This window comes from Salvelinus fontinalis, chromosome 14 (assembly GCF_029448725.1).
Source record: "Salvelinus fontinalis isolate EN_2023a chromosome 14, ASM2944872v1, whole genome shotgun sequence".
Taxonomy (NCBI): domain Eukaryota; kingdom Metazoa; phylum Chordata; class Actinopteri; order Salmoniformes; family Salmonidae; genus Salvelinus; species Salvelinus fontinalis.
The window spans coordinates 41,438,939-41,451,970 of NC_074678.1; the positions used below are offsets into that span (position 1 = coordinate 41,438,939).

Sequence of the window (13,032 nt, forward strand, 5' to 3'; positions counted from 1 at the left end):
TAAAAGAGAACAGTTTCAACCGATTGGTCCTGTCTAGTGAGTCACGTGCCCTGCTGAGCAGTAGACTATAACAATCGGAATATAACAATCGGACCTAATGCACATATGGCTGGCCTGTAGCTACAGTATGTTGGCAAGCAGCTGTGCCTCTCAGATCAGAGAGCAATCTGACAGCATGCCCTTTTTATTTTCTGTCTTAAAGTTGATGATAAGGGGCCACAGAGGAATGCCTAGACATATGGAAGAGTTGCTTCTAATTTCAACCCACAGGAATGAGGTCATTGAGGCAGTGTTGCTGCTGCAATGCTGTTGGATTAGGCTGGTTTGCATCTTGCCAAGCATTGTCATCACCAGCATTATTCTGTATAGTCTAATAACTGGTAGGCCTATGTTCATTTGGGAGGAACAATGTGAAGATGTTTGTACCATCATCACCTTGGCCTTGTGCATGATGCTCTCATTAGAAAAGGCTAGACCCTCAGAGGAGAAAACAAAATGTCAGTTTTCTGTGTGCCCTGCTTCCAGAGATAACATCGAGCCCTCCGTGTAGCCTACAGATGGGTACAGACAAGGAAACATGCATTGTTCTACACACAATACACATTATGATGATGCTGACCCATAAGTAGGTCTACTAAAACCAAGATGCAGGGCGGTCCTATCCGAATGTTCTAGGAAGTGTGGTGAGAAAGAGCGGCGCATAAACATGTGTTAATATGGCCTTATAAAGGTAAAGCATCCTTAATCATTGGGTAACTCACTGTACTTTGAGTTGTGTGTGTTTTGCTTTGGCAATATACCGTTTACAGGCTAGTTACTGTCACTGACAGCTGTTGATCTGATTAAGGATGGCCATAACAGTGAGGCCTGCATGGCAGTAAATACACAGAGGAATGTGTATAATTGACAGGTAGGCTGTGAGTGCTCTCTGGACTCCCAACGTTGACCGCTGAGTGAATCGGAGGTGATTGTGAGTGCCAGATAATGCCGCCAGGGCCAGAGTTGGCTGGGTGGTGAGAGATGACCCGATTGCAGGGCGTATTTATGTCAACCTGTTTTGGATGGACAAGTGTCCGTCATCGATCTCACTGAGGCTCTATCCAGTCCAGTCCCATGCACTCCCTGGTCGTGAGATGGAATTTACAGTGGCCTGTTGAATTTTAAACAAGCTAGCTACCTTGGCTGCCGTTCATTCACTCCTAGTCGCCATGTACAGGGGTGGAGAGGAGAGGAGACTGCACCACAGTAGAGGGTTATAGCTAGGCCTACCTGCCTGACCCATTCTGCTGCAGTAAACCCAGGGCTTGGCCCAGTGGTTATAGCTGGGGAGTAACCTAGGATACTCCAGGCTCTTTTACAGGCCTTTGTTTATTAGGCTGTGGGTTGTTCATTGAGGATGTAGGCCCAGATTTGAACTATATTTTCTACATGGAACACTTCAAGTTTAACTCTGACTTGCGGCTATGTGATACAGGTTACTCTTGTGTTCACTATGTTTAGCTCTAGGATACTGATTTATGGATTTTGCTGCTATGGTATGTTCGTTTTGCACTGTTTCAGGTATGAGCAAAGTCACCCAAAATATAGGCAATGTAAGCTCTGGTCTATTTTTTGAAATTGCAGGCTGATGGAACATCATGCCAATTTGTGGGGTTTAAATTCAGTTATTCTTTGTCTGTAATATTACACATTTGAAAATGGGTCACTATTTACACATTACCAATGGTACTAAGATAAACCATCTATTCCAGTGTGTATACGTTTATGATAAATCATTCAGCGGCATACCTCTCTGGACGCAACCCAACTCATGTACGTTGAATCCCCTCTACATTTAATACCACATTTACATCTTATCAGTTTAATACTGCTTCCTTCCTGGTTCCAGCCCAGACACCTTAGTAGTCTGTGATTTAAGACCTAAACAACCCACACTACACCACCCACAGACAAATCATAGTGAAATTCATGTAGTGCCGAGGCCTAATAAATGAGGGATCTAGGCAGGGCTCCTTTGAGATTGAAATGCAGTGTGTGGTGTACCTGAGAGCATGGCTAGAAGTTTTCCCACATGAATATGTGTCTGTATGGTCTTGTATGTCTGAGTGGCTGCCACCAGGGCCCCCAGCAGATGGAGGCTTGTCTCTGTCTCGGCACCTGGCATAAGCAGCCGAGATGAAATCTAGATGAAAATACATTTGTACTCCCCCAAATCCATGCTGCATTTGATTACAATGGAGAAACAAAAAGATATGAGAGTAGATGAGAGGGTTCCAGACACATAGCTGGAGACCAATCAGAAAGGAGGGGGAAGATGGTTGTGTATACATGAGGTGTATTTCTAACCTCTGTTGCAGAAGGGAAATGTGGCTACTAGCCTACGTTTGGTGTGCAGCCTTACAGGACACTGATAACTCAATGCATTTGGTGTGTCCACGTCCAGTATCTTGCTGTGTGTTTACCTTTTGCAGATATGATGACTGTCTGAATGTATGTTCCATACATTGTATGCTCCGCCAGCTTTTTTTTCTTATTGTTTGGTGTGTTTGAACAAGGTAGATATCATATTTACAGTGTGGGACAATTGTTTAAGGTTTACATTAGGATGTAAAGCCATGTTGCCATCTTGAAAGAACTGACCTACACAGTAGATAATATCAGTAGGCCTATAGTGTCATCATACATGATACTATACTGGACTCTTTAGCTGGTGAGGGTGGGTGGATGGTGGATGTTCAAGGGTTTGTGGATGTACCCATAGTGCTTCATTGTTTGCATAACAATGTCCGGGTCATAGTTCTGTGTAGCAAATAAATCCTATATTGTTCTGGTTTATTCTCTCCCCATGGTATACAAAAAGGATCCAATATGCATATTCAATATATCAATGGTTGAATTGTTTTTAAACGCTACCTATTGTCTGTAATCACCAACTCCCCGATGAGCTGTCAGAGGATGAATATAAGCAAAAACTTGTTTAATTGGCTAATAACTGAATTCCCTGAAATGAGTCCATTATATTTTGTTTATCCTCAAACCCTTGTACTGTAAGTTTACTCATAGGAAGCTATTTTTTTTTTTTTATTAATTATTATTATTATTATACTCCTTTTTAATTGGCTGCATTGTTGATTGACATCAGCCACAGGTTCACATTGATTGGTGCCATCATGAATTTACAAAGTCGATGTTTATTTTTATTTTCACCTCAAGAAGCAAGCAAATGACCTATTACTTTTCTCTATGAACTTATGAATTGAGAGTTTGGTAGCTTAGCAACAGCCTCTGACCCATGCAACGAAATGGAAAAAAATGAAAGGCTGGTATGCGTGTTCTACTGGCAATGCTAAGGATGGTGCCACATTTTTTGAAAGCTGGGTGCATTGTTATCTTTCAGCATTTTATGTTGGATCAACAAGAGGAACTAACAGTGTGTGTCTCTGTGCATAGCTTGTGTGCGGACCTTGTGTCCAATGGAAAGGTTGAAGATTACCATTATTTTAATATCTATGACAGGGCCAACTTGAAAGCCTAGTGCCTCAACTCAAATGCAAATTGTCACGAGGCCCATAAACCACGTTTCACACATTACATAGACCTGATACTACATTTTATTTTACTCTATAAAATCGAAAAGGTTATTAGAATATGTTTACTAGTATGGAACAATTGATGTCAGTTGGGCCAATTTTAGGCCTGGGTTAGCACGAAAACGTGTAGAACACCTGACCTGCTGTAGCATACAACAATATAAGACTATAACATGCATCTTTCTGATTAAACAAGAACCTGTAAATGTAAGCATCCATTTTAGTATGCCCATCGAAATGGAATGTGTTGTGTGTTGCACAGTTTGGGCGAGCGCGCTCTCGACATAATTAAACACGTGACTGTGATGGGGGTGAACTAGCCTAAAGTTTCAAACACGCGGGTCAGCTTGAATCATACTCAATTTTAAACCAGCACAATCTCCTCGTTATGTTGCATCAGTTCTCAGAGTTTCATTTATCATGGCTAGTTTGAAGGGAATACTTTTTCTATTGGCTATTGAGAAGTATCCTGGTATACATTATCTGATAAAGAACACACTGAATATGCCTGTAATACCGTTTACATTTTATGTTGCTTAGTGTTCAAAAGTTGTGGATAACTTTTTTAATTTCCTCAAAATATTCTGTTGTTCTGAGAAAATAGTTTATAATTCACTCAAGCAAATAGCCAATATTTCAGCATTATTCTCATTAAATCTTTGTTTGTTTGTTATACTTTCAACGCTATTTCCATTTCTGTCGAAGATGTGGCATTTCTTGTTTCCTCCACTACAATATTGCGGTAGCCTACATTATGTTAACCCAGCATTATGGTTCGATTGTAATGCTTTAACTTGAAAAGTCGATGTGTATATAGGACGGTAGATATTTTTGCGACAGATAGTCTAAGTTACCATTGTTTCCATGAAATGTAGGACTACATCGAACGGATACTTTCGTTGTTACCTAACCATAGCATAGGCATTTGGTTACTTGATGTAGCCTACATTTTATTTTGTCTAATATTTCAGAGGCTGTAAGTGTAAAGGGTCCAACAAGTGAATAATTGTGTCTTGGTCTGTAGTGGAAGACAATCTTATATTTTCACATACATCTCAGTAGGCAACTTGTTCTCTAAACGTTCAATATGTTTTTTATTTTGTTCTGAGAATAATGTATACATTATTATTATTATTAAAGTAACAAATAGGATATTACATTTGATAATAACTAGGCTGCATTATACCAATGCAGTGGAGATAATTACTGGTCCTGTATGTACAATTGAGGCTATATTGACATGGAAACATCTGTTATTAAACATTATTTATTCAAGATGTCTTCTATAGCTACTCATGGAGTCCATGTTCAACAGCTAGGTCATCTAATGACTGTAGGCTCAGTGTCATTAAGCAATTTATTGTTTTGTAGTGTGTGTGTGTGTGTGGCATCAGAGGCATTCTATTATATGTGTGTAATCCCAAAGGTCTCTCTACAGTACTGCTAAACAATATACCCCTTATTCAGACACCCGAAGACCTGAAAATATGCCTGCTGTGGCATACAAAAAAAGCGACTGCAGAAATTTGACTACGATGCATCACCATCTCAACTGCATTTTCTGTGTTTGCAGGATGCAGGACCTCGAACAGATATACCATCTTCTCAAGCCAGAAAAACAAAAAAACACAGAGAAATAATTTGAGTGAGAGAGATCAGTAGCTGTGTGGGCCTGGACAAGGAGAAGAGGTGAGAGTCCTACTAGTAGCCACAATGCTATCTTAGCATTCATAATGAGTTGTATTTTTATTTTCTGAGGGGGAGGGGGGTGAACAGTTTATATTCTGAAGAGGCCCTGTACTTCTCATTCATGTGGGAACATTTCACACTGTGTCAGAAAATGTGTCTCAGAAACAATAACAACAATTTTACTTGCTAGGCTTAACAAATACTGTATGGACACATAAAATGCCCAAATTGTAATGCCAGCAGAGTTGAAACACACCAGACCTTAGGCTTCTTAGACCCAGTGAGGCAGAAGATGTTGAAGACTGTAGACCAACAGCTAACTCCTGACTTAAGTTCAACTGTTTAAGTTAGGCCAGAGTCTGAGGTTGATCTCGGCTCGGAAACTTCACAATAAAAGATACATCTTGATTTTTGTTTTCTGATTACAGATTAATTTAGTTTTGGATAACTTTTGTTTGGCCATCATCAATTTCCCATGATTTTAGTAATATTAACAACATTTACACTGCCTTCAAAAAGTATTCACACCCCTTGAGTGGGATTAAAATTGATTTCATTGTAATTTATTTGTCAACGATCTACACAAAATACTGTGTAATGTCAAAGTGGAAGAAAATTATAATATTTGTAAAACATTAATGAAATATAAAACACTAATATATCTTGATTAGATAAGTATTCAACTCCCTGAGTCAATACATGTTAGAATCACCGTTGACAGTGTTTACAGCAGTGAGTCTTTCTGGGTAAGACTCTAAAAGCTTTCCACACCTGGATTGTGCAGCATTTGCCCATTGTCCTTTTCAAAATTCTTCAACCTCTGTCAAATTGTTTGTTGATCATTGCTAGACAACCCTTTTCAGGTCTTGCCATATACACTGCTCAAAAAAATAAAGGGAACACTTAAACAACACAATGTAACTCCAAGTCAATCACACTTCTGTGAAATCAAACTGTCCACTTAGGAAGCAACACTGATTGACAATAAATTTCACATGCTGTTGTGCAAATGGAATAGACAAAAGGTGGAAATTATAGGCAATTAGCAAGACACCCCCCAAAACAGGAGTGATTCTGCAGGTGGTGACCACAGACCACTTCTCAGTTCCTATGCTTCCTGGCTGATGTTTTGGTCACTTTTGAATGCTGGTGGTGCTCTCACTCTAGTGGTAGCATGACACGGAGTCTACAACCCACACAAGTGGCTCAGGTAGTGCAGTTCATCCAGGATGGCACATCAATGCGAGCTGTAGCAAAAAGGTTTGCTGTGTCTGTCAGCGTAGTGTCCAGAGCATGGTGGTGCTACCAGGAGACAGGCCAGTACATCAGGAGACGTGGAGGAGGCCGTAGGAGGGCAACAACCCAGCAGCAGGACCGCTACCTCCGCCTTTGTGCAAGGAGGTGCACTGCCAGAGCCCTGCAAAATGACCTCCAGCAGGCCACAAATGTGCATGTGTCTGCTCAAATGGTCAGAAACAGACTCCATGAGGGTGGTATGAGGGCCCGACGTCCACGGGTGGGGGTTGTGCTTACAGCCCAACACCGTGCAGAACGTTTCGCATTTGCCAGAGAACACCAAGATTGGCAAATGCGCCACTGGCGCCCTGTGCTCTTCACAGATGAAAGCAGGTTCACACTGAGCACATGAACACGTGACAGACGTGACAGAGTCTGGAGACGCCGTGGAGAACGTTCTGCTGCCTGCAACATCCTCCAGCATGACCATTTTGGCGATGGGTCAGTCATGGTGTGGGGTGGCATTTCTTTGTGGGGCCGCACAGTCCTCCATGTGCTCGCCAGAGGTAGCCTGACTGCCATTAGGTACCGAGATGAGATCCTCAGACCCCTTGTGAGACCATATGCTGACACATGCACATGTGGCCTGCTGGAGGTCATTTTGCAGGGCTCTGGCAGTGCACCTCCTTGCACAAAGGCGGAGGTAGCGGTCCTGCTGCTGGGTTGTTGCCCTCCTACGGCCTCCTCCACGTCTCCTGATGTACTGGCCTGTCTCCTGGTAGCACCTCCATGCTCTGGACACTACGCTGACAGACACAGCAAACCTTTTTGCCACAGTTCGCATTGATGTGCCATCCTGGATGAACTGCACTACCTGAGCCACTTGTGTGGGTTGTAGACTCCGTCTCATGCTACCACTAGAGTGAGAGCACCGCCAGCATTCAAAAGTGACCAAAACATCAGCCAGGAAGCATAGGAACTGAGAAGTGGTCTGTGGTCACCACCTGCAGAATCACTCCTGTTTTGGGGGGTGTCTTGCAAATTGCCTATAATTTCCACCTTTTGTCTATTCCATTTGCACAACAGCATGTGAAATGTATTGTCAATCAGTGTTGCTTCCTAAGTGGACAGTTTGATTTCACAGAAGTGTGATTGACTTGGAGTTACATTGTGTTGTTTAAGTGTTCCCTTTATTTTTTTGAGCAGTGTATTTTCAAGCAGATTTATGTCAAAACTGTAACTCGGCCACTCAGGAACGTAAGCAACTCCAGTGTAGATTTGATCTTGTGTTTTAGTTTATTGACCTGCTGAAAGGTGAAATCATCTCCTAGTATTACTTTAGTGCCTTGTTTCTAACAGGATGCATGTTTTGGAATATTTTTTATTCTGTACGGGCTTCTTTCTTTTCACTCTGTCAATTAGGTTAGTCTTGCGGAGTAACTACAATGTTGTTGATCTATCCTCAGTTTTCTCCTGTCACAGCCACTAAACTATAACTGTTTTAAAGTTACCATTGACCTCATGGTGAAATCCCTGAGTGGTTTCCTTCCTCTCCGGCAACTGAGTTAGGAAGGACGCCTGTATCTCTGTAATAACTGGGTGTATTGATACACCATCCAAAGTGTCATTAATAGCTTCACCATGCTCAAAGGGATAATAGATGTCTGTTTTTTTTTTTTTTACCCATCAACCAGTAGGTGCCCTTCTTTGCGAGGCATTGGAAAACCTCATTGTTCTTTGTGGTTGAATCTGTGTTTGAAATTCACTTCTTGACTGAGGGACCTTACAGATAATTGTATGTGTGGGGTACAGAGATTAATTAGTCATTCAAAAATCATGTTAAACACTATTATTGCACAAATAGTTAGTCCATGCAACTTATTTTCTGACTTGTTAAGCACTTTTTTACTCTTGAACATATTTCGGTTTGCCAAAGGGTTGAATACTTATTGACTCAAGACATTTAATCTTTTGATTTTTTATTAATTTATAAACATTTCTCAAATATAATTCTACTTGGGGTAGTGTGTGTAGGCCAGTGACAAAAACATCTAAATTTAATCATTTTTGAATTCAGGCTGTAACATGACAACATGTGGAAAAAGTCAAGTGGTGTGAATACTTTCTGAAGGCACTGTATGCCAGGCCCTCACCCATTTAGCCCGGGCAACTTTGTGAGTGTGTTTTTTTACACTCTCATTCCTCCACCCTCTCTCACTTTAACCCCTTCTTTAAAATGTCTCATCCAATTTGTTTGATTCTTGAGTTTTGGCAGATGAGGCGTAGGGTGGCCTGGTTGTGTAATCTATATTTTAATTCCTTTGTCCATGCTCCTTATCCCTTTAAGATACTTGGGGGACCTTGGCAGAGTGTGTGTGCAAGGTGTGCTCATGTGGAAAGGCTGCGAGTGTGGCTAAGTCCCTCACCCCTCTAATTCCCCCACTGCCCCCTCCTCCCTCCTCCCCTCAGCCCAAGCCATGCCTCCCCCTAAAACTCTCTCCCTAACCCACTTCTACCCCCCCCCCCCCCCTCCTCCCAAACACACACACACCCTCTCCCTCTCTCTGTCCCTAACAGCACAATCTCAAGTCAGAGTTCAATGGCACTTATTTTATTCCTTCTTTCTTTTCTTCTCTCCTCTCTCTCTCTCTGTTTTTACTCTGGTGAGTTTTTTTGCAAGACGGGGGTTCAGTCACCTCCCTCCCCATGTGAACTTTAGCTGCAATTCTCCAGGCACACATGCATTGTGAAACACAGATTGAAAAAGAAATGAGTACTTTCTTCAGCACATCAAATTCTGTGGCTGCCTCTCTCTCTCCCACGCTGGGCTCAGCCTCTGTGAGTAGCGTTGGAGTCGCTCCAGGATGTGATGGAGTAGTGTGTATGTTTTTCCACTGTGATTGTAAAAGTCATGAGGTGTTTCATTGGTGAAAACAAAATTAATGAATTCCCTCAGCAGACCTCTGTGAGGCTTTTGTGTGGTGGCATTGAATATTAGATAACATATTAGACAAAGCTTAATTATTTTACACTTTACCTAGAGACATGGCTGCTCAGCTGTCATATACACTTATAATGGCTAATATCTTGACTTGAAGTGATAGTCCGTGTGAGGCACATTTTGTTAGAGGAAAATATGTTGATCTTTGCCCTTGAAATGTAGTACAAAGATTCAATTTTATACTACGCTCCATGCACCAGTGGATGGATAGAAATAGGACCAGCTACTTATGTGAGTCACTCTATATACTTTCCCCCTGTTCACTTCCTAGTGTTGAGTGATAGCCCTGAGATTTGCCCCAGCATGCTAACAGCTAACAGGTCAGTAAATGGCAGGGAGCCACTGAGCACAGCTAACCCTCCTGGAGAGAACAGAGTAGACAGAGGCAGGAGAGCTGGAGCTCGTCCACAGAGAAGGGAAGTTATTCATCAGAGGAAAGAGAAATGCATTTTTCCTCCAGGCCCTAGCCACATTCTATGACATGGGCCTGGGTTCTATATCAGCATTGCCCATAGGAAGACTTGCATTTGAGAATCAGACACAGAAGATCAGAGGAAAGTTTTCAGAGCCTGTGGGCTATCATCCATACTATCCAAACACCTCTCAACCTCGCTCCGCTTCCGCAACTCAATGGAACTGCCCGTGTCATAGCATATGGAGTCAATATCATATTTGCAAAATAGATAGATCGATGAAGACCTGCTTTGGTTGAAAAGATGCTCGGGGGCTAAAAGCGTAGGCAAAACTTCAGGACATTTGAAGTGGAGACGATGTGTATTGATATAACTACAATTAGCTAGCTAGCTTACAGCCGTGCAAGACCACGTGCATATCACTCTGATTGCCTTATATAGCCTTTACGGCACATGTCTCCATATGTGTCTTTGTTACAATTGTACGTAGGAAGAGGAGTAGGCCAAGGATTTGTGATTTTACACATAGCAGCGTTTCCACACCCAACCATTCTCTCTTATGTTTATGGATAAGCTCCAGGAGGGAAGCGGTAATCCTCTCATTTACAGTGCCTCAGATCCAGCGAACCATATCTCCTCTTTCAGCCCCCCTCTCCTCCTCTCCATCCCTCCACCCCCAACCCAATTCAGCCATGCTCTACAACGTCATGGCATGTTGGACAGAGGAGATGGAGTCCTTTCTGGTTCTGTGGAACAACCCCTTCTCACTCAAAGCACTTATTTTACTTCCTAAACACGTTTAGACCATCAGCAGGTAGAGAGATAGCCTGAAATGCCCACCGGCACTCTCTAACTGCAACCTGAAATAGTACTCACATGTTGTTAACCTGGAATGCCACAATTACCCTATTTAAGATAAAGTAGTTTGTTCTAATTTTTACTGTTATTCAGAAGTACATTCATTATGGTATCCAAAACAAATATTGCATGTGTTATGGGTAGAAGGAGATTGATCTGAGTTTTAGCAATAGCAGCTCATCTCAAATACCCATGGTTCTCAAAGTTAACATCCACTTGGAAGCCCGCTGTTTGCAGAAGATGTTCCCAAGCTTTACATATTTGTATGCATAAACTGCTCTGCTGGGCTGTTCTTAAAAGTTTATTTAAATTATACCCTCCACATTATGCGGCTTGATAGAAAATAAATCTCTTCAAATGAATTCAGTGAATGGAGGGAAGCGAGGGCGGGGTAGCAGGCGACTATATGGGGAGTAGGGGCACATGTTAACATAAATTAAAGTCTATCTGCAGTAGGGCTGGCTGCTGCTGAGGGAGGGAGAGAGCGAGGGAGAATGGGAGAGAGAGAGAGTTCTGTTCTCTTCAAAGAAAATGATGGCTAATGACAGTAAGGAGAAGTATCAAAAGTGAGTGGCTGGCGGTGGGTGTGGATGTGAAGAGCTGGGGAGGGTCAAGGAGCTCCCTTTCCCAGTGGCGGAGGGAGATGTAGAATATTGTTTTTTCTCTCTCTCTCAGCTGGAAAACGGCATGCTCTACAAGCCGAGGAGGCCTCTGGCAGCATTTCTATACAAACCGTGGAGCTGAATGGTGAGGTGCATTTATTAAGGGGGGTTTAAGAAGAGGGGGAGCCTGCTGCCTATTCTCTGAAAAGGCAGCAGGCTGTGGAGTGAATAGGAAAGGGGTGAGGGGGGGGGGGGGGGGGGGGGGGGGGCAGGGGGTCTAGGCCTCCATTGGTTCAATGCAACGGCCAGAGCATCTGTGAAAAGAGGTCTCCCCTTTTTCCCACGCCCAGTGCAACGCAAAACATTGGCTCAGGCGGCCAGGGTCAAGTCACATTGCTAATATATACACTGGGCCTGTGTACTTATACAATGCATACACACAGCTCATTTAGTTTATGTGTGCACACAGAGCAGATACACACTCGCACGCACACACACAGACACCAGCAGACAGAGAAGGGGGGTACAGAGTGCACCCTGACACTAATTTCTATCACATTGGAGCCATTGTCTAGTTCTAGACCAACAATCTTAGATTTTCCAAATTAACAAGCTGTCTGTGACTAGACACACAGACGCATACAGCCCTGAAATAGGACCCACCAAGACACCTGCTCTCCTCATCGTCCGATGACCATCAATTGGTCAGTACATTAGAAGTGAGAGATGCGATTCATATCGGATATGAAACAAAAAATGAAGCCACATGTGCTCAGTTTTTTTCACAACTTTATTGAATGATAAGAATCATCTGTTGTTATTTTTCTGCTGATATTACATCAGTACTAAACCTAACCAAAGCTAAGCAAATGTTTATACACCAAAACTGGTTCTTTATCCTCTGTAGTCTTGACAGACTGGCATCCTCTCCTATACCCCTACAGTTACCACCACTGAATCATTCTCTGATTCCTAATCTGTTTTGCTCCTATTTCTTTAGCTCTCACATTTATGTCTCAACCTCCATATAAACTATAATCATATTCTGGGGATGTAAATGCTTTGTGCTGGCCCCCCCCCACCCCGCCAGATGCCCTGTATTGTGTTGTCCAGGGTGCTGAGGCGACCCCCTGCCTGCCTCTCGGTTGTGATGTCACCCTGTCTGTCAAGGCCTTGGCAGGAACTTGACTGTGGGAAGGAAAGGGTCTCAGATTGTGCTGGGGGCCTAGGGAGGCTGGGGGGTCGAGGGGTGCATGTGTCTAGCGGCTAGCCCTGGAGTGGAGTAGAGACTCAGACAGCCAGGCCAGCCCTGGTCTAAGGGGTGAAAGACTGCTGCAGCCCTTTAGACAATGGAAAGAGAGGGGGCGATGAGGAAACACACATAGCAACTCTCCTAGAAAGTGGAATTTAAATTAGACTGCTGATCTATGTCCCCAATAACCTAGGCTAGTTGTGTTACTCACAGACTCACTGATCACCAAGCAAGGATATTGAATGGTGTGAGCAAGTGAAAAAAGACCACCTGTTTCCTGTGTTGTAATAAAGGCCTGTATTGTGTTAAGAGCACATTTAGTGAAGTCAGTTTCTTGACTAGACTAGTTAAACAAATAGCTGTAATTGAATGGTATGAAAATCAATATTGC

At 42.8% G+C, this 13,032-nt stretch overlaps 1 long non-coding RNA gene across 13 annotated transcripts in view; it reads left to right on the forward strand.

Annotated features, from left to right (window-relative positions):
* LOC129810865 (uncharacterized) overlaps positions 1-13,032 on the forward strand; it is a 52,148-nt gene that overhangs the window by 16,027 nt on the left and 23,089 nt on the right. For all 13 annotated transcript variants that reach the window (XR_008752800.1, XR_008752793.1, XR_008752796.1 and 10 more), the window contains one exon: positions 5,164-5,279. This is a non-coding gene — a long non-coding RNA (uncharacterized LOC129810865). The remainder of the gene's footprint in view (positions 1-5,163; positions 5,280-13,032) is intronic.